The sequence below is a fragment of the Cydia fagiglandana genome, chromosome 15 (genome assembly GCF_963556715.1).
Source record: "Cydia fagiglandana chromosome 15, ilCydFagi1.1, whole genome shotgun sequence".
NCBI classification, from domain to species: domain Eukaryota; kingdom Metazoa; phylum Arthropoda; class Insecta; order Lepidoptera; family Tortricidae; genus Cydia; species Cydia fagiglandana.
In genome coordinates this window covers 12094295-12117944 of record NC_085946.1, presented here as the reverse complement: position 1 = coordinate 12117944, position 23650 = coordinate 12094295, and the positions used below count along the sequence as shown (strand labels likewise).

Genomic DNA, 23650 nt, shown 5'->3' with positions numbered 1-23650 from the left:
TTTTATATTATTGTATTGTATGGGTAGGTATAGCTGGTCAAGCAAATCTTGTCAGTACAAAAAGCCGCGAAATTGTAATTTTCTATGAGACGATATCCCTTTGCGCCTACATTTTTCAAATTTCACGCCTTTTTCTACTTACAAGATCTGCTTGACCAACTTTAAATCGATTTTCAGATTAAGAAAATAATATATTTCACAAAAAATCTACTAACTTTATATGATTTTTCTTTTTGAAACACACATTTTCATACTTAATGCTATTTGTGATCGATTTCATGAATTTTAAGGCGTATCCAGACTAGTCAATTTTTCGCCAATCTGATTAAACTGCCCGATCGAATCAGGACGTGCGGACGCAAACGCCAATTTGGCTCGCCGAATTAAATCGCCGATTATGACCAATATTACCGATAAAACGGAGTACGTGCGCAAGAATACCAATTTGTGACGCCAGTATTTTCTTTTTGGGGCATTTTTTCAAACATCAAACATCAACATTTATTCAGCAAATAGGCCACAAGGGCACTTTTACACGTCAACATTGAATTTACATAAAAGCAAAAATAATAACATCAACAATTTTATAAAATAAAACTAACAATTCAATCTAACGTATTACAATTACTAAGAGATGTATATGGTCTCTTAATGTCGAATTACATACAAAATACAGATAAAAAAACACACACAAAAAAATCTATAATATTTAGAGGTGTAAATGTCTCTAGGTGTCAGAACTATAAGATTATATAGTTTATCAAGTTATCCTTAGAGATGTATAAGGTCTCCAAGAGTCAATATCCTGTATAATTAATACATTCATTAAAAGAAAAGAAACATACGAGAACAGAATGAGGCGTCTCACTGTAATTAATTAATAAAAGTTACTAAGTATAGTATATATAGCTAATAGCTCGTGTTAGCTTAAAAGACCAGTCTCCACAAACAGCACCCGTTCACGAGTATGACGCGTATCTCAGCCATCGCCTCCCTCAACCTTCATTCGGGAAAGTGGCGACCCGATCAACAACGCCACCGTAAGCAAAGACTTTTAAGCGAGCATGACATGTTCAAGCTACCGGCCTATATTAATATTAAAATAGTAATAACATGTAGCTGTAAGACACGGCATTTTGTGCTCATATGTTACATAAAAAGACAGTAATATAGCTTCACATAATTACTAGCCTAAGTTGACTTTCAATTTAGGGGTACTAATATAATATCACCATAAATCTATTGATATTTTTGTTCCTGAAAATAATCAATTCTACCAGCAAAATTTGCACTTGATTACTTTGCCTCACATGTGGATAAAATGCAACTTTCTTATCAGTTTTTGAACAATCACGAGAGCCTTTAAGCGGTATCCAGACGGGATGAACAAATCGACTGATTTGATCAGAAATAAAATTGGCGTCAATCTCCGATTTAAGGCGTATTCAGATTAGTCAAATTTTCGCCAATCTGATTAAACTGCTCGATCGAATCAGAGGCCGCCAGAGGCGTATAGATAACTACTAGGTATACTATCAAACTAAATAACACCGTCATGTCAAGGTAACAAGTCTCATTTTGCCACGACTATTATAATAAACGTGATGGTGGATGTAATGTCAAAGTGCCAGTGCAAGTGTCAACTTGGGTGCGTTCACTGCGTTCCTAATAATACGAATTGCAGAATTAAACTTGTCCAAAATTCGACTAGCTTAAAAAGTCACAAAAATTGCCTCATGGACGAAAGTCACGCACATGTCACATGAGAAGGCCAAAATTCACGAAAAATGTGACTTTTGTGACCATCTGGCAACACTGTTGCTTTGTGTGGGAAATGTATAGGAAAATCGTTAAAAGCTTTTGTATGAAGGTGACGAGTACAAAGCTTAATTGAGGATTATTTCATTTTAAGATATTTTCACTTATGTTTGTGTCGCTTACGTACTCTCACCTGCGATAATATGTTGTACAACGAATGCTGCGAGTTCAAATATTTGTTTCTGTAGCTCACGTTACACTAGTTTGCTGGAACTAGTCGCTCGAGGAGCCAGTGGCAATGGCAACACCCTTCCAAGCCAGGTCTACCCGGTCTGCCAGGTCTAGTCCTTACTTTCTTATCTAATTTCCACCGTCGCTTCTACTGAGCGCATACCTAATTGTGTTTCTCTTCATTGTTGGCCTGTTAATATAATTAATGCAGCTTCTAGTTGGCACAATCAGGCTTCGCATTGCTAATTGTCACTTTCATTGGGAAACTCAGACTTGTTAAAAGGAAAATTTGTTAAACTTAGTGACTAAACTATATTACGAAGTCCATTTTTGCTTCTTTGTTGTTGTTGCACATGAAAAGATATTTTCTTCATATAAATTTGGTTTGTAGGTATTTTATGACATTCTTTTAAAAGTGATTAATCGTCGTGATCATGAATATTATGATGAAACAACCAAACGTTGTTGTTGTTATATATTAGTGTTCAGAACTTCTAAGAAAATAACGTATTTTTTTGAAATCCTGATGGCTTTCCCGTATTTTCATGTGCGTTTATAAATACCACCGAAGCAACAATATCTAAAGCTCTTCTTCTTCTTCTTAGTTGGATACTCTTGTGACTTGTCGGAGCAGTCGTGGTCAAGGTCATTGTACGGTCTTTTTCGTTGTTTCCCGCCATGCTTCTCTATTTCTAAAGCTAGCAATAATATAAATTTTAATACAGTTAGCAAGTAATATAAATTTATAGCAAAAAACAAACATTCTTCCACTATGATTTTATACTATTAAGCAATACCTAAGTACTTTACTAAACCGATATTAAATATAAAACGACTCATTAATCTGCAATGGAGTAATCGCAGTTGGTATAAGTACCCGCCCTCTAATCTAAAAGCAGCATTTAAAATCAATGAAGTGCCTGCAGGCCCTGCAGCCAACTCTCAGGGCGGACCCGCTACTTAAAAATAATTTAATGCCCCGCTCTCCCTTCATTACTCGATAAAATTTATAGAAAATTCTTCGTCGATTGTTTCGACATTATTTAATTTCAACATATTTCCTATCAAATTCCATTGAACTGGGAAATAATATTGGTATAATATTAAAAGTTGTATGTGAGGCTTAATATTAGTCGCATACTCCTTTTCAGTTCGGGTGGATAGATACTCTTGTGAAAATATTGTCGACCGTTTTCGTATTGCTACATAAATCAAACGGAGATGAAAAGAATGGAGAAATTTACGCTCGCGATATGAAGATACGTTACAGTCTGGGAAGGAATTAAATTTACGGTGAATTGTGATAAAAATTGCAAGGTTTGAATTTTCTGGAGTGTTCACTCGGTATCGTTTTGTTTGCGCAGGAAAGGGTATTGTTTTATGAACCTGATTTGATAAAATCCACTAAAAATTTGTATCGACTTGTGTAGATTTTTTTGGGAATAATGAGGTAAAGAAAAATTGAGGCCTATTTTACCCGAGCTATCGCGTGACGTGACTACCATTTGTCGGTTTTTTACACTTTGATGCCACAGCCACTAAACGGATACTTTGATGAGTCAAATGTGCCGTCGAATTATTATTTTTTTATTCATAAAGGCATACAAGGAAATCAACACGTTTGTAAATAAGTAGACGATTGTAAAACCTAGTAAAAAAAATCACACGTCTTTCATCTCTTACGGTTCGCTTACACATATCAATTAATAATATGTATGTACACTGTACATATAAATATGAAACGCTCCCATTAATTATGCACGTAACTGATAATTAATTACGCAGCTCATAATGAATTGAGACGAGGCAGATTATCCATACAGAGGCATAAATTACATAAGCATTAGAACAATAACGACCTAACCACCCTAACCTCCAAACTATTTTATGTCATTACGTGACTAAACTAGACTTGGTAATGCGTTGTGTGCCTTATGTATGAGCACTAGGGGCTATTATTTAACTATTAATTAGTCTAGTTTGAGATATGAAGGACGCATACGTGAGTAGTTAGCTTCAAATTTATCATTCAGGGAGATGTGTTTGGTGTACGAATTTATATCAATTATGCCCCTTGGGATATTGTTAGTGTATTGTATCTGTACCTATATCTTGGAAACCATAATATATGTTAAACAATAGCCTGTCTAGGTATACTATAGACTGATTATGAATGACGAATATAAATACCTCCAGGATATGGATATCAATGACATGGTATTTATATAGTATAAACATCAGTCATCCAGGGACAATCGAAATGACACCTGTACTGTAATGATAAAAACAATTACCTACGTAAGGGAGGTGGTAAGACTATCATTTGTATGGAATTCTCATATCTACTGTTTGTAATAGTGGTAGTAGTAAACTCTTAGTAGTCTTAGTACAAAAAGACATATTAAAAATAACATACAATTAGTAAGAAGTACAAAGGCGAATTTATCCCTTTGACTAATTTTCCTTTGGCTTTTTGCCTTTGGCTTTGTCTTTTTGTTTGTCTTGCCTCGTTCGGGCCTTACTGGATCGTAGGCCTAGTACAATATTGGCGCGACAGTATCTCGCGGCGAGATAGACTACCCGTCGTTTCCTATGTTAATAATATATAGAGCGAGATACTGTCGCGCCAATCATGTGCTAGCCCGGCAGTTCATATTTATAAGAAATTGATTGTAATTCATGTTTGTGTATAACTTTTGTTAAAAAATCTTGACGCATCGTATATGTTCGCGATGACGCGTGTTATGGTTCGCGATGAAAAGCGAGTAGTACGCCAGTTTAATTGTGCCCAATATTTATGTACGTTTCTTTGACTGATGATCGGCTAACCATGTTTTGTGTACAGGTATCTATACGGCATCACCTATCAGAGCCAAAGCCAGCCCCAATTGCAAAATAAAACAGACATACCCATAATACTCTTATGTGACAAACACACTACTCCCATAAAATATGAATACCAAAGGGGCGATTGGGGTGAAATTTTTATAAAGCCTTGGGTAGAATTTATCATTGCTTGTGTTTCGGGCGAAAACAAAAATAAGCGATATGAAAGGGGAAACTGGGGTAACGTTGCATTGTTTGGACAGCTTGAGTGTCTTTATTGTAAACAATTTCGAGATTATACCTTTAAGAGGTTTATTTTAAGTCAATTGTATAAAATGCAGCAGTTTTTCGCCGTTTTTAGGGTTCCATTGCCGAAATAGCAAATACGGAACTCTAGTCTTGTCATTTTTTTATTACTTAATTTTTTTTGTCACTTTCACGACATATTTTCTATATAAATTGTATCCACTATTCATCCAAGTATTCGTAGTATACAGAACTGGTAAGAATAAAATTAAACAAGAGGAATTAGTTAACCAAAAATTAATGAAAATAGCCAGAATGTCAAAGCTGTTCCTTTGAAGTGGCCACGACCCTCAGTGATAAGGATACCGATGCAAGGAGAAGAAGACTAGACTATCTCACGTACAGTCAGCATCAGCAGAAGTTGCTAAGCGGGCGAGGTGTTCAAAATTACCTTGACACGCTCTTATTCTCTTAACGATAAAGTCGCATCAAGATCATTTTGAACACCAGGCACGCTTAGCAACTTCTGCTGCTGACTGTACTGATTTTGTGCATAATTATTTTCCATAGCATTTTCACGGCAACGTACGAACTTACGAACGTCTCTTGCTATTTCAGTCAGTCACGGTACAAGTACTGAGGTTGAATAAAGTAGCACGACAAATACGAACGTTTCCGAGAAAATACGATGGAAAACAATTAATGCCCTACATCTGTATGATATAAGGTAGTTTCTTCTTTTAAAGTCACTACTTTGAAGTTTGAATTAAGAAAGTGCTTTTATTATTATATTGCTCTTGGGCGTATCATCATAGATAGACCGATCCCCATAATGATGTAAACAAACAGCAACACCCTTAACATCGGTGGACCTTATTACGAAAGGCATAAGGTACACAGATGGCCATTTCAGTGTGAGTACATGCAGCCTCATTACGCTTTTTAGGGTTCCGTACCCAAAGGGTAAAACGGGACCCTATTACTAAGACTTCGCTGTCCGTCCGTCCGTCCGTCCGTCTGTCTGTCACCAGGCTGTATCTCACGAACCGTGATAGCTAGACAGTTGAAATTTTCACAGATGATGTATTTTTGTTGCCGCTATAACAACAAATACTAAAAACAGAATAAAATAAAGATTTAAGTGGGGCTCCCATACAGCAAACGTGATTTTTGACCAAAGTTAAGCAACGTCGGGCGTGGTCGGTACTTGGATGGGTGACCGTTTTCTTTTTGCATTTTTTTCCGTTTTTTTTTTGCTTTATGGTACGGAACCCTTCGTGCGCGAGTCCGACTCGCACTTGCCCGGTTTCTCAAGATCTGGAGCAGAATTAAACTGGGTACGGCAAATACAGCGTCAGCGTCACGCCGTGCGAGTTCTAATTTGTAGTTATCATTAAACACACACGTGTCGTGCGTGTATGTAGCTGCGTGTATGTGTGCGTGTGTGCCAATTTTCCGGTACGTTATTCGGTTGAGACAAGTAGATCATTTTCTTTTGACGGAGGTCGTTGACCTGGCGACGATTAGTGATGGGACAATTATCAGACACTGTTTAGCAAAGTTACACGTCATTCCTTCATGTTAATCTCTACACTATCAGTAAAAACGTCATTCCATCAAAGTAATGTCAGCATTCATGATACTGTCCGGCCCATAACAAGAGTTAAGTAATTATAACAAATACTTCACTACACCTTAATATAAGACAAAGTCCCCCGCCACGTCTGTCGTTGTGTGTTTGTATGTTTGCGATAAACTCAGAAATTACTGAACGGATTTTCATGCGGTTTTCACCTATCAATAGAGTGATTCTTGAGGAAGGTTCAGGTGTATAATTTGTTAACCCGTGCGAAGCCGGGGCGGGTCGCTATATAGTTTATTTTAATATGTTATTATTTATTTCGTGTCCTATTTTAAGGTCTATTATTTTTGGAAATGTTGATGTATATGTTTGTAATTGTTAAAATTATGTTCTCATTTCTATACGATTAATTAAAGGTCAAGAAAATCTTGTCAGTAAAAAAAGGCGTTAATTTTCCATGGGACGATATCCCTTCGCGCCTACATTTTTCAAATTTGCCGCCTTTTTCTACTGACAAGATTTGCTTGACCAAGTATAGGTAGTTTATTAAAATACATACCTATGCATAAAACGGGCACAGTAGGCATATACTTAATAAGATTTCTCAGAAAAAAACCTATGTAAGTAAGTACAAGAAAAATGCAGTTTCGCTTCTTTCTAGGCTAGACTTGTAATTAACCCCGTTCCTGACGTAGATGAAACATGCATCTTTTTCACATTTCCCCACCTGTCAGACAGAGACACCTGCTTTAGTTATAGCATGAAGCAGGACAATCATACTATGCAGAATAGACGACTGCGCGCCCCGAACTCTGGGTTCTAGGTCTATCTAGAGAACAGGTTAGGTACTAGGATAAAGGCACTAGTGGACTGCCTTGAACCTAAGAATAAATTTTCTTACATATTATAAATCGTTTACTGTAAATTTTAAAAGCAAGAAATCAATAATAGTACATTACTACAGAGGCCGGGACAAAAGGGGTTGCCGGCCGAAGACATACAGACGGCCGAGCGAAGCGAGGCCGGATAGGTCTGAGCGCGGGCAACCCCATTTCCCGCCGAGGTATGTATAGTGCTTTTCTCAAACATGCAATGAAATAAATAAAATAAAAAGTCCACGAAACCCAAGTTTTATTTATAGAAAAAACTAAGAGTAAACTACACCCAAAATATAACCAACACGTACCTATATCATTATCACGCGTATGTTTTACACGAGTGTATTTTTACTACCTGTATATTTTCATGTATCTTTGATTTTTTCGCCTTGTATCCGTCTGACTGTCGTTTTAGTCTCATAAGTTTACATAGTCTTTCATGTTGATATCACATACATCGTTGCTTTATGCATGGAGTAAATAAGTATGATTTCCACAGTGTTGACGAATTTGTAGTTACATCATTTAAAATATGCCACAAAACTGTTTCTAATAAACTGTAAGCCATTTTTCTTAGTTTCTCAAATAATAAAATTGCCATAAGCAACCATATACATACTTCGTCTTTGAGCCAGCAACTTATTTAAAAATCAATTCTGCTTACGCTGCCAATTCCAACACCTACGATTACAATTAATATTAATTTCATTATTTCGTTGTCGGAACTCATATTAAAGTAAAAAAATCAACAACGCACCATAAATCCAATAAAACAGAATGAAAATTTTTCAACTTTACCTCCATAACAATTTAAAAAAAATAACTACGCGTGTTTGAGTAGACCATTTTACCGCTAACGTTTAGATGAAATATTTTAAATGTTTTTAGTTGTGTAGTTAAATTTATAATTTAAAATTATAGAATTGGGTTAATAATGTATTATTTATTAAGTTCATGTTGATTTTATACAAATAAAACTGCAAATTATAACAATCATTGTTTTTTGTTTTTTTTTTTATAGGCGTAGTGGCAGAGTGTCATTACGAACCATAAAGCAAATACTGCCTCTAGTTTTTTTTTAATGGATGAATGCCACGATGCTGTGTCACAAATATCTGTGAAATGAAAATTAAAAAAGAGGACTTTGCCGGCCTAGGCCTGCAAGATTTGTATGAAATTCCATTAACGACCTTTTGTCCTAGCCGCACCTGAAACGTCATACTTCGCAGCCTATTATAAGGAACATAACATCAATATTTCATTGCATGTTTGAGAAAATTATATTCATTGCTGGCGGCATGACGCTTTAACAAAAAAAAAAACGAAAAGCATCCAAAAAAATTAAAAATCTTTATTTTTCATTTCATTTCATTATACTGACTTCTTTTCCGAATACCCCTCTAATCTAAGAAAAATAAATCAAAAGAAATCTAGCCTCAAGTTGGCGCCATCACTATTACGAGTAGTTGCGAAGCCGAGTTCTAATTTACGATCGGCTCAGTGCCTCAGTTATGGCTATACAGCGTATTTATCGTTTTATGACTCGGGGTTTCGAACTTCGACAAGTCGCACAGTTTTTTGGCTCAGTCGCCGACGAAAAATTCTTCCGCTAATGCTGTGCAGTAAAAATAATGAGGCCTATGCCAACGAACTGGAACTGGGAAAAAAACCGGCCAAGTGCTAATCGCACTCGCGCACGAAGGGTTCCGTACCATTTACGCAAAAGACGGCAAAAAAAATCACGTTTATTGTATGTGAGCTCCGCTTAAATATTTAATTTAATTATATTCTGTATTTAGTATTTGTTGTTATAGCGGCAACTATCATGGTTCATGAGATACAGCCTGGTGAAAGACAGACAGACTGATGTATGGACAGACAGACAGACGGACGGATAGACAGATGGACAGCGAAGTCTTAGTAATAGGGTCCCGTTTTTACCCTTTGAGTACGGAACCCTAAAAAGGGTCTAATAACGTTTGGTAAGAGTTGCTTGAAGCATTAGGCAGAGAGATTAATGCTGTATTTTTCTTATTGCTAGCATTATAACCACATAGTAAGGGATGAGTATTGTTTAAAAAATATGACATTTATGACGAATCTTACTAGGTATCTTAATATCAATATTCAAGTCTACCTAGGTGTCCAGGCTAATACAGCATAGTATACCAAATACATACTTCAAGACCGTTATCTCGTGTGGCATTCCAATTAATGTCTCATATCTCAAAATATAATAAAACTTTTGTAATATAACATCCGTCTGCCAAAATTTCATCGATTTCAGCGTACATTTCATTTCCGGTTCGCATAACTTCCTATTAGGACTGTTAAGCTTTGCTAAAAGTTCAGTTTACGCTCCAAGTATGTATTCATAAACCTCAATGACTTTGAATTTATTACATTTCTCGACACATTTCGTTATTTACAATCCAATGCGGCATCCATACTGTTCACCGGGGGCAAATGTGTAAGCTAGCCAGTAGTGTACGAGATGTAAAGGTAAGTTTACATGTGTTTAACGATATTGTTTGGCGTCGTGGTGTGGGTGGTGAGCTGTAATAACGCTTCCGCTCTTTACTCGCTGTTTGCCGAGCCAATGCAAACATGAGAGCTTGTTCTGTGTGAAGAGACCTTTATGTTTATTTGCTGTGATATAATCGTATAAGTTTTTCATAGTTGATGGGGCAGTGAGGGTCCATATCTGGTCACATATTTATCAAATGAGCGTTTCTTTTATTTATTGCCATTTTTATTAATTGTGACCTTGTCCTGAAAATGTCCCAGAGTTTTTTCCTATTGTGTTACCATTTCCCCATACACTTTGTATAGCGGTAACAAAAAGGAAAGTTTGTAAAATGTATGGAAATTTTAGGACACTTTTTTTCTCCTATAAGGATGAAAAGGGCTTGCGATCCTGACTAGAAATAACACAAAAGTGGCAAAAAAGATCACAATATATAAAATGGCAAAAAATAAAAGAAACGCTCAAATATCAAAGATTTTGGCGTATTTTTTGTTGGCTGTTACAAATTGTTATGATTATTTCATTGATTAAGGGATAAAACTATGTATTTAAACAAAAAATATACATTTCAATAGCTATCTAGACATCTAAAGTGTACCTATGGTGTGAATCTTGGATCAATATTTAAAGTTAAAATTAATATCATTAAACCCGGAGTTGAAAGCTGCACCGTGTTCCGGTACCTTGTAAGGCTTACCTTGAAATATGAGATAAGCTGATTTGACTTGCTGATAAGGGGGGTTTCGATCGAATTGATATTAACAGCGACGTGTAATAATACTGTTTATATATGACATAATAACATATTATGTGTCTGACATTTCCATTGTATTCAACCGTTCTACTCAGATGTAATTGGGCTGAAAATAAAAGAGATGGAAATACAGATACGTTACTTAATCTTGAGTCCCACTTCCAGTCGTCAAAAATAATAATAATTAAATGCCCTATTGAAGCTATGTGAAATTAATGCTAATTTCTTATATTTAGATTTAAAATGTAATCATTTTCCAGTAACTGCATCTTTGCAGCAAGTTGCAAAGTGGATAGGAAGAGGATAGGATTCCAAGTAGGTAAGGTACCATCACGTACATTGGTAGCACTAGCAGGTCAAGGAATTATATTTCTGTGCCACATCCCACCTTGTCACAGTGACAATCAATATGAAAACCACTAAAGATCACATATTGTCTTTGTGATAAGATAGGAAGTAGAGCAGACATCGAATACTATGACCGTAATTACTCATACAAGAAGACAGTATTCCTTGACCATTTTTTTCCAGATATAGCACTATGCAGAGACAAGTGGAAAAAGATCCCCCGTCTTTTTGGCCTTTGCCCAGCAGTTCACACTGTGGGCTTTGAATATTTTTTTTCCGGAGTCAAGTCGTGAACAATAGACAGTCCATATACAAATTCTGAACTAAAATAAAACGAGCATTCGGGTAATTGGCACCGAGCGAGAGTTTTAGTGGTTTACGAAAGTAATTTGGTGTTGTGCCGCTAGTTGTTACTGAAATTTCCAGGACGGACGACTCACACGAATGGGGTAACTTTTCTATTATTCATGATGAGACTTTTTGATGTAGTGAGACATATAAAATAGGTACGGAATATTATTACGATGAAAGATAAAAACGAACTGTCACAAGTTCAAAAGTAAACTAAGATACAATTATAAATATAAGTATTGGGTTATATGTATATCGATCGCTCTTGTATTTTTTCCTTGTCGGACGATGTGCATAATGATAGTTGACGACTGAAGTCGTAACATATATTTGATGAATGATTATTACAAATCAATAATATATGTAGTACTTATGTATTTTATTACTATGTGTCGGTTTTAAGATTTACTTGTATCCTATTAAGCTGAAATCTTGCAAACACCACACAGTACCTTGACATCAGATTGTTTAAGTAGAACTATTACGCCCCGGGGCTCAAGCGATTTGATATATTTGCGAAGAGTTGTTTGCCGTTGAGCAAGCGAAGCAATAAGTTTATCTTGTGAAGCAATAGCAATTTTATCTTTATTAACAAAGATTTGTACAAGTTTACAATAAAACTGCTTTAATTGCTTCACTCATATCACTCATATGAGAAGTGTTAAGTTCTCCTGCTTACTGTAAGCCATCAAAATTCCTTTTCTTTTTCATCCTCCATTACATTATCAACTTGCTGAAAAGTTGCTTATAAATAAACCAAGTTATTACGTCAGTTATATTTTTTATAAATCCAATTGACACATGTAGCCTAACTTAAATTTAAATCACGTTCGTCAGTTTTATGGCGAAACGTACCTAATGCATTTTGCGGTAATCGCCAGTTTACCTCACACGTATTTGTATGATAATCTACCCTTCTCTGCCCATATTACGTCATGTAGCTATAAACCGTCATTGACCAAAATATAGAGAGGTTAAAACCGCCAGCATTTAATTGGAGCAGTCTATGTAATGCCCGGGGCTTGAAGGCCGGCGGAGTAATAAAATGACGACAATGTCCACTCCCTGGGGATCCAACATTGACGCCACTTTAGCTACGTTCATCCATAAGGCTGGATTTTACGGTAGGTATATTGCAACTGCAACCTGTAATTTTAATTAAATTACAGTAACTTACACAGTAACGGTAGGTTTACAATCTTTATTTGAAAGTGCCTAATGAGCACCTTATCGTAATTGCGAGATTTAAGAGTCTGTTCTCACTTAAGGGCTGTGGTCTGGATTCTCTATCTAGTTCTGTTGGTTCTACATCTACATGGCTCTACAATTGTTGTAGCTAACTAGCTACTACTACTAAGTTCGAAGCAGGAACAGTAACAAATCAGCCTAGCCTAATAGCTATAAGAAAATATACCTATTACGTTAGTTACTTCGTTATTCTTGACTAACAATATTATGGCGAAAATTAACTTCAAACAATTTTTCCGAGAAAGAATCATTAGTTCATTACCCACCTAGGACCCGGAAATAGTTTTTTGTTTTACAAGGGGGCAAAGTTGTTGTTTAACCGCTCGTGCTAATATTGATACCCGAGCAAGCGAAAGATTCCAAAATTGAGCCACGAGCGCAGCGAGTGGTTCGAAAAATGGAATCTTGAGCGTTGCGAGGGTATCAAAGCACGAGGGTTAAACAAAATTTGCCCCCGAGTGAAACACAAAATTTTTCACCACACCAACCAGAAGCAAATATTAAATGTAAAATATCAAACAAATTCAAACCAAATCAAATCCAAATGAATGTAATTAAATATTTATTATCCAAAATCATCATTTAAAAGTCAATTCTACCAGCAAACATAAGAAAACAACTCAAAATTTGCATTTGATTACTTTGCCTCACATGTGAATAAAATGCAACTTTGCTATCCGTGTTTGAAGTGCAAAGTAAGCCTTTCCGAGCTGGTGTGGTGAAAAGACACTTTTCCTGTCCATGACTCCATTATATCCTGAATGAATGTCAAAATTCTATGCTTTGTAGATTAAAGGCCGGAACGTATCAATTTGAGAAATTAACACACAAACAAACACATGAAGGCATATGTAGGTAAAATATAGGTATAAGCTGAATTAACACTATGGAGATTCTAGGCAGACTAAGTCACTGTATCGCGGCTAAAATTTATTCAATTGTTCAATATAAAGTCATAGCAAAAAGCGGGAGACTGGATTATAAACTGTTTGATGGGCCTTCGGCGGTCGTTGTCTAGACCAGGCGTAATAATAGGGGTAATGAAGTAGGGGTAGTAATGACCTTTAGGTCTCTTAACTGTATTTTTCTTACTGCTTTGAGTGATGACCGTTAAACGGTTTCTAACGTGTTCTGGCTAATTATATCTTTTTAAATAGCTTAGTCTGTTTTATCTTGAAGTTCGTGAAGTTTCGTTTCGATTATTTGTGGGCTACCTCTTAGTAATTTAGTAAACGGTTTTTATACAATTGACGACATAACAAGGATAGGGTCTATGGCAGAATAAGCTAACACAAAATTGCTCATTCAATATTGTTGATTTTGTATGTATGTATTATCTACGAATTTGTCCTTTTAGGGTTTTCCTTCAACATGAAAAGCCTTGGAGCTAGCGGGTTCCGAATTATTAATTTATGAAAAATTTTGAAAATACCCGACAATCATAAACCAAAATTCAAGTTCTACAACATTAAATTGAACACAGTCGCACTTTTTCTAAAAACCTGTCTTTCTACGTTTTATTGTTGATTGTATGAAAAATTGCAATTCATTAATATAGAATTGAACGACTGCTCAAGAAAGCGTTTCGTTACACGTCTGGTAGTGGTAGTGCTAGTATAAATGGTATTGTTAGAACTTAGAACAATCACGTTGCGGTTACTTGTAATATTGTAAACAATTGTGTAACAATGTAAACAATACTTATAGGTACGCACCCATGAGTATTATGATCTAGCCATTGGAAAAGGAAAAGTAAATATTATTTGTGTTAAGGCGGGATTCCACCATGAATGCTAATATTATTCATGTCAGTGTCATTGATAGTAGCAAAACAGCCGGGCTAGCACATGATTGGTGCGACAGTATCTCGCTAGACTACCCGTCCCTCTTTAATTAATACAGTTAGAAAAAGACGGGAGTCTATCTCGCGGCGAGATACTGTCGCGCCAGTCATGTGTTTGGCCTACCTACTGGCTGCATAAAAATTTAAAATACATACTATATAAGCGAAAACGAGAGCGTCGTTTTCAATAAATAAATTTAATATGTGACCTACGCTACGAGTAATTATAATCTCCATACTTTTAGGAAACCTTGATAGGTTCTTAATTAAAACTGTCGCTTATCAAAAACAATCGCCTATAAGATTGGACACTCGAAAGTGCCAAAGGCCGTTCTCAGCACTATAATCTCCATTGTTCTTTGTTATTAGCAATATCTTGGTACACGGTGTCACTTTCATCGCCCCATATGCGTGACAATAGTGAAAGTGTTCACTTCGGATATAGTCCGGATGTCATACGTGGTCATACTTTCGGAATACAAATTGGTCTTGGGTTATGAAATAGAAATGCGTTGTTTACATTGCTAAGCTTGGTTGAGTCTAGTTACGAGTCCCTTAACTTCTAACTCGGGTAAATCCATCTGTCAGATTATGCGATTTTGGTTTTAAGAAAAGGTAATAGGGTAGATATTTGCTGAGAGTTTCGAATGGATTTTCCCGAGTTTGAAGTTAAGCGACACAATTGTAAGTCGTTGGTATGCACCAAATAAAGCATGGGCTAAAGAAAAAGACCGACATTATTAAATTTCTTAAAAGTTGAATGTACCGATGTCTCTTTGTGCAAGCCATTTATGGCGAAGAATGCCCTGGTCGAGGAATTACTTTTGAATTAAATAGATCTGTACTGTTTTGTTTAAATTTCCCAAACATATTGCTTCAAGAATTTGCTGTTTCATTTATTCACACATTAGCTTCAGTATATCTTTCTTCATGTTTATTAATAAGGAATATAAATGCAATTTTCCATCCGTTGTTTGTATTTTCTTGATATGATTTAGGTTTTTCATACCATTAGTTAATACTCTTATATGGCTTTTATTTGAAAAGATAGAAGATGTATTTATTTAGAATAAAAAACTAGAGTGTTATAAACTTAGGTTGTTCAAAAACGTCAGCTGAATATAGAAAATTTAAGAATTAAATTATTGGTCTGTATCAATTATATCGTAATGCTCTTCACTAAGTATATGAGTACAGAAAGTTTCACATTCTTAATGAATCGAATTCGATTTACATAATTGTGCATCTTCCAGCTTCGTAATTCTACCTTCTTATCTCTAAAACCAGGTGTAAAACCTGAATGCCGCCTTTGCTATGGGCGATGTTGCAATATACAATCACGATCGACCTTGTACCGTCTGTCTCTTTTCAACCTGCCCGCACTGACAGAAGATCCACAACTTTCCATTTATGGCAACTGAAAATAATGTTCCTTTTAATGATGGTGCCGGGAAATTGGTGTATGGAAATGAATATTGCCGTGAATGTGGAAAATGTAAAGGAAAATAGTTCCGGGCATGCGTATTGGAGCAGGACAGAGATAGTCGGCCGTTGGCTTTGGCTCAGCCGTCAGTTGGTGCCCGGTCGCCGCGCTGCGCGTTAGCTCCGGCCCGTACGTTCGAAACATAGTACACATATTGAATTTCACGCGAAAATTTGATATCGTAGTCTATCTTGTGTTTCCAAGTGTTTGAAAAGTTCGTGCGTTTACGGTAAAGCTCGCTTTACTTCTGTGCTTGTAATATTTATTTACCGCTGTTGTGTTTTTGTTTGAGTGTTTTTAGTTTCGACGTTATGTTTTGGTAGAATGTATGTATTTCTTTCCTCGTATTTATAATATTTTTTAAGTACCTAGTTTAATAACATATTTTTTTGTAGTGAATGCGTTTTTAATAACATGTCTATTTCTCAATATATGCCGTCAACAGAGTTGTTTTATCAATACAGATAAGTTATCGTGTTAATACATTACTTACCTACCGATAAATGCATATTACCTTTTGAAGATGGCCTAGAACGTCGGACATTAAAGTTCAATGACCTTATTTTGCTAAAAATCCCACAATCATCATAAGTACCCGTTGTCTGCTTAATCATCAAATTCAAATGTAACGGTGTCGAAATCATAAACAAAATACAACTTTAATGTTTTTTTTTCTGCTGGTAATGACAGCTAAGCGTCATTGATCGTAAGACCGTTTGAAAGTATTGTTGTGTGTATGGAACAAGACAAAAGGGATTTGAATAAGGGGGCCCTTGAAATTGATCGGGTAGTCCCCAGTCTCTGGTTAACCGTACCCCGAGCGCGATACAAATTTGATTTACTCTCGTGCAAGTCTTCGCTACGAGCTTTATATTAAGTCTTGATACCTCCCTTTGGCATGTAGATTGTAGATACAGAGATTATTAAATCATCTAAGCGTTAACTTAACGAATTTGATGATATGGTTCTGGTAAGGCAAATCGAATCTGTATGAATCATGCCCATTCTCTAGGGTGCAACTACCGGATTTTTTAATCTGCTGTTGGTATCTCTTGTCTAACAAAGCAAAAGGTTGGTCCCTCCTAGGTCCCCACTATCCATGGAACCGCGCGAATATCACACTGCCAAGCAGAATTTCCTTACAATCCATTCTGCAACGTCACTTTGACATAGTTCAGTGATTACTTCAGGTTTTATTTTGTTGATTAAACTTATTTCCCCGGATGAATTACATAAACCTGGATAATCCTTAATCAATGACGAAATTGATGAATGATATTAATCCTCAATCTCTATGGTTTACCTAAATATTGACTAGAGGCTTTTGGCAAGACTGCGTTTTGGGCGTTAATTCAATACGTTCATTTTATATTAAACATGTTAATGTTGTTGAGAGAAAAGAAGTTGGGTATATTATACGATGATTATTCAACGATTATCTAACCGTTGAACCACATCGTTTCCGATACAAACTGGTTTCGTATGATACTTCTGGTTTGTTTATCGCGCGTGCTAACGACGTAAAAAAAATGCTTGGAGTTGTCTATGATTGGCACGACATAAGCATGACAATGACAACATTGACAACGTCAGGGTTCTTGTTCAATAGGAGCTTGTGATAACTGATTTAATTAGTGACTGGATATTTAGTTAATATTTTATATTATTTTATTAATATCCTGTAATTAGTGATTGGAAGTGTCGGCTTTCGTCGATTTCAATTTAAGACACATAGTTTAAACTCAGAATCCTTTGCTTAATCGGCTTTCAATAAATACTTGCAGCATACATCACGTTTCATTCACGCTCATGTTTCAAAACTTGAATTTTTTAAATAAGTACATCCTGAATCTGATAGTAGGCTGCGTACTAAAAACCTTCAACAGCGGATAACAGGGACGGAACCAACTAAGCGTAAAAAAGTGTCGTAATATACAAACCGTTTCTGCTGGTATCATTTTATGCGCGTGCCAGATGTAAACCAAAAAATACTTATCAGCAACTCATTTGACCATTCAAGCGTCAATTTGGCCCCATAATGGCAATGGACCCCTTTTTATCCGATCTTTTTGTTACCATAGGGTGCGAGGGTCGTTGACATTGGCCCCTTTTGTCATTTGGTTTTGCACCGATATTTTTCATCGTACGTCGGATTAACAATATATCATTTCTAATCGCGTTTTCGATTATTACTCTCATTGGATTGAATGGCGTCTGTAATCCCTCGGACACGAGGATTGGGACGTATCTTTGAAACAATTGAAGCTCAGCTGCATTGATGAGATGGAACATTAGAGGGAAAGAGCGAGAAGTAGTATCAACCATTCAAAAACAATGACCGTGACGAATTAACAGACTCTTGCTCTTTTCTCTTTTTTTATATCATGCTACGTTGGTGTCGAAGTAAGCTGCTTGGACAGCCAGCAAATAGTATCGTAGTACTACCTACGTACGTAATTAAATAAGTGAAGAGAAAGATTATATTTATCTTATAATAATAGGTTGGCATCTGAGCGTGGGCAATAGTGGGAGTAGTGGGCATCACCGCGCGATTATATGCCTCTATTTCTTTTAGCTGATAGAAAAAACCGGTTATCATGGCAAGAGAAAAGTTAAGTGCCTAGTATATTTTTATACGTTTAAATAAGCGTATAATATCAATATATTTTTCCACCTTTTTGGGGTTTTTTGGGTTTGTTATTTGGGGGTGGTTATATTAGAACGTAAATACTTGTAAATACAGACGTTTGGGTCATTTATTCAACTCCATTTACGTACACTGAGAGAAAAATCATCACCAGGAATTAAAAAACAGTTCTGTACTGGGGGAAAAAATGAAGTTTTAGTAATAATTATGGACGTTTCACTATTTCTGTAAAGTTTATTTATTTCTACAAACAGCTCAGTAATCCCAAATATAATTTCAACAAACAGATAATAGAAATTGCAAGAACTAATAGAAATTGCAAAAATCATTTTGTTCCTATTAGTTAACTCTCCTTGTCCCCGGATTAAGTTTATTTTTGTAATTCTAAGTGTATTTTTGTTGTACTTTTCTCTCAGTGTACAGGTACAGAGGTAGATTTCACAATATACAATGTACCACACGTAGGTACTTACTCTGAATGTGCAAGCAGCCGACAATAATGACGACAAACTGTGTCGAACCGTTTCGAATGCGTTTGTCGCGCCCTGCTCCCGCGCAGGCCCGGCGACCATAAATCAGTCGACAACTAACGCTCAGCATTCTGGACAACCGTATAGATTGCAATTTATAAGCAATTCCGCGATAGTTAATACTATACTAATTTGAGTTGAGTTATAGCCCTTATAGCGTCTTGAGTCCACGTATGCTTATTTTTTTTCTAATCGTGATCTTATTCGCTTTTAAACAAGATGTAGCGTTCAATTATTCAATACGAATCTAACGAAGGCCGATGCTATCATTGCCCTTCATTGGAATCAGCGAAAATTAAACAGTTTTAGAGAAAAAACTGCAGCTTTTAAGGTCCTATCATTGGTACTGAACTGAAGTTATTTGCACGAGGTGCACTCCGAGTAATGGCAAACCAATACCGGGTGTGGAGTGTAATACGAGCAAAAAAAAGGGCAAGTGCGAGTCGGACTCGCACACGAAGGGTTCCGTACCATAATGCAAAAAAAAACAAAAAAAAGCAAAAAAAAAAACGGTCACCCATCCAAGTACTGACCACTCCCGACGTTGCTTAACTTTGGTCAAAAATCACGTTTGTTGTATGGGAGCCCCATTTAAATCTTTATTTTATTCTGTTTTTAGTATTTGTTGTTATAGCGGCAACAGAAATACATCATCTGTGAAAATTTCAACTGTCTAGCGGACGGACGGACGGACGGACGGACAGATGGACGGACAGATGGACGGACGGACGGACGGACGGACGGACGGACGGACGGACGGACAGCGAAGTCTTAGTAATAGGGTCCCGTTTTACCCTTTGGGTACGGAACCCTAAAAATTAAACTGTAGACTGTACTCCTCATACTGACCAACATTTGTTCAGCAACTTTTAAAAATAACTTGTGGTTTGATTTTTAATACATTTTAAAGTTTATTCTAAGACTCAATGTATTGCGCATTTTGTTATGTTTAAAGCGTGACGAGCAACGTCAATCACAATGATATGGCGTCCCGATGGCGTCCATTGAAGATAATATTTATTTTGTATGAAAAATAAGGAGTATATACAGGGTGGAAAGGCACGACGATCCTTTCCGCAAAAGGGGGATTGTTTAACCTAAGCTCTATATTTTCTCCATAGAAACTATGTTAATATGGGCAACCGTTTCTAAATTATGGCCTTTTAAACATCCATGCAAAAAACTACTTTGTTCTAACCCTAACAGGTGACAGGGTCAATGAACTTACTTGTAAACAATCAATATACGACAGGAAATTGTAGTCATTTTTTGCGATCCAACTATTCTTAGGTCTGCTTACAACACGGTAAGAATCGTAGCAGGATTTTCGCTTTCTTAGTGGTTCCACTTGTTCAATACTTGAATGAAGTAGTTATGTTATTCCTTAATATTAATAATAATAACCACAACATTGTTTACAACGACAGTTCAAATTATGACATTGACAACCACTCAAAAGTACGCAATCGTCTTATAAATATCTCTGGTTTCCTTGACTGATGAAAAGGTTTTAGTTTCTTAACACGTTTCACAAAATTATTTTCGAATAATTGGAAACTATCTAAAATAATTAAAAATTACAAGTAGGTTGTGTTTGATGCAGCAAATGAACTTGCAAAAATGAAATACTAAGAATAAATCAAGAATAAATACTTCTTAAATACCTAACTAACAAACCTTCTTGCGTGGTAGGAAAAAGACAAGACGTCTGATGTTTGAAATTAAATTGTCATTGAACCTCACTTCATATTTACTTTATTTCATATTCTTCAAATAAAAATGCCGTTGTTAGATGCTCGTGGTTATTTAAATTTGTGGGGCTGTGTAAAAGATATGGTGTACCAAACGGAATGTGAAACTGCGGACGAAATGAGACATTAAAAGCTAATTGCTGCTTGTGACAATCTGCAGAGGAAAAATGACGAAGAACATACACTTATCGCATGGGCAATGTGCGCGGGCTCGGGTGCGGGCTGCGGCGTACATTACAAGACAGGAGGTACATTTGAAAACCGTATGTGAAGAGAAGATAGTGTTAAATATTGGCAAAAAGTAATAAAATTGTTTGTAATATTTATGCATTCATTTGATTTATTTGTCATTTATGCGTCATTCATACATCATTGCGATTCTGTCAACGATCGGAAAAAAGCGTAAAGTCCCGAGCTTTCCCGACGGAGATCCTTAACCTAGCCGTCATGTACACATGCTATAGGGTTATCACCAGAGTTAAAAAGTAGAAAATTTGGTATTTTTATTTTTTAATCAATTAACGATTCTTACCATTACCAATCTGCTCAGTATCACTTAAACGACCTAATACTTCCGGGAAGGATCGTCGTGCCTTTCCACCCTGTATACTTCATAATTTTTAAAAGTTGTTGAACAAAAGTGTCACCGTTTGAGGAGTACAATCTATGTTTTAATTATTTGCTACAGGCGTGTTACAGGCCACACCCGGTATAAAATCAAAACTAGCTCGAATATCGCTTCTGAAGACGCGCGTAGCGTAATGGCCACACGCCGCAGCGCAGCCGCAGCCTTCCGCCTAATTGCAATAGTGGCTCGTGCTAATCCATCAGAGCGTAGAGTGACCAAAACAATGCGCTACCTGCCGATACCGTTAGCAGAGGGCAGCAATCTTCGATAACCATTGCGCAAGCGGCCCCGTTTTCGCACGTGTTAGTTGTGTGGCAATCGGTTATTACTTGCTGTCAGATATGTATCCGATTTCAATTAACCCATTCGGAAGCCGTAATGTACGATTTTATGACGAAATTTGAGACGCTGTTTTGAGGTTTCGATATTTTGAGAAGCGGGGAATACTATTTTGGACTGCTAAATTATGATCCCAAATACATAGCATTGCATTTTAATCTTTAGCCACATAAAAAGCCTTTCTTATCCTTCTGAGACCTAGAAGCAGTTATTTTGTTTTTAAAATTGGAACCCTTAATTACACAATAAAAGTTCACAATAGATTTTGGAATATGTATAAAAAGTGTACGCAGCGACTTAGGAGGTTAAAATAAATAATGTCTCTTGTATCTAGTGAACAAGTTTTTTAATAATGTTAATATACAAGTAGATTAAATAAATATGTCATTTATGGCATTAATTAATAGCAGCATGTGGATAAACTGAATCAATTTACTATTTTGGGAGTCGAATGAGTTTGTCCTTCAATGGTTTCAGTTCAATGCAATTGACGGTTAAACTGTATGAGTAGATGTTCCTTTATTTCACATTTAGCTACCTACGTTCAGTAGCAGTTAACTCATCCTTACTACTATCTAGCACCAAAGATATAAGTTAACTTGAAGTTTTTATCTCGAGATTACCAGAGCAAATACAGCGAATATCTGCAACTAAAAAGATTAACGTCTTGTTGATACTGCCACTACAAATGTTTGCGTTTAACTGATCGTAAGATAATGTTCCATTGACTTTGAAACGTTCTTTGCACGCAATGATTTTGCTAACATTTTCGCATTGCTATTCAATGCAACTTGTGCTGAATATTATTCGCACTCATTCATTTGTTCATTTAATTTAAATTCGCATGTTTTATCGATTAGGTACCATTTTATTACATGTATTAATCTCTTCTTTACTCCGTTTACAATTACATACTTGTTGATTTTGCACTTTAAATTCATTTTTCTCGGAATGCATTTAGGTAGGTTACCTACATGTATATTAGGAAAACAAGAAATATAAAACCATACCTACAGTAAATCGTGATGCTGTTGAGCATATGATTTCGTTGTAGTCCTAAGTACGTTTTTAGCTCGTGAACTCCTTCACGATTTAAGTGATCAGGTGGGTAGCGAGCGTCGCTTCACAGCAATAGTTATCATTCTATAGCGCAGGTCTATCCTCCAGGGGCGTTGCACCGAGCCATGGAATGCGCCCGATCGTGCTTACGAAACCACTCTCAATCGGACCTCTCGAATACGCAATACGATTGTCTGCTGGATCAACTTCTCGGTTCACAGTTCACACCATAATGCTACTATTATTAACTAACATTCCAAATTACCGTTCTGTAAGCACGCCGGCTTAGCATCATGGCTTTTTAATTACCCTTGTGTGTAGCGGAACATTTTGCTAATGCATTCCACTATACCTTCTTTGAGTCATATCTGTCGTGCGCTATTATGAGATGTGAACTCTATGTTAGTCTAATTAAGATTGTTATTTCAATTAAAGATGGAGCGGGATACGAGGTTGTAGAAGTTTCATTTTGCGGACGGTCCGGAACAACGGGGCCCATTGTTTTGTGCTCCTTATATTGCGGGTAGCGGACCACTTCATAGCCTTGCCGAGCTTATAGTGCCTAAATTCTTAGAATGTCTGCTGAATTCAATTAGCCATGTATGGTGTTCTTTAATGTTA

At 36.4% G+C, this 23650-nt stretch overlaps 1 protein-coding gene across 8 annotated transcripts in view; it reads left to right on the top strand.

Annotated features, from left to right (window-relative positions):
- Positions 1-23650, top strand: part of LOC134671400 (protein sprint) — a 282803-nt gene that overhangs the window by 104906 nt on the left and 154247 nt on the right. For 2 of the 8 annotated variants that reach the window (XM_063529250.1, XM_063529242.1), the window contains exon 1: positions 16176-16401. The exons of 2 other annotated variants lie outside the window; for them this stretch is intronic. The gene's annotated coding sequence lies outside the window, so the exon portion shown is untranslated. Of the gene's footprint in view, positions 1-16165; positions 16402-23650 lie in introns of those variants that run through there. 4 more of the 8 variants (XM_063529248.1, XM_063529244.1, XM_063529243.1 and 1 more) reach the window with 3 other exon arrangements.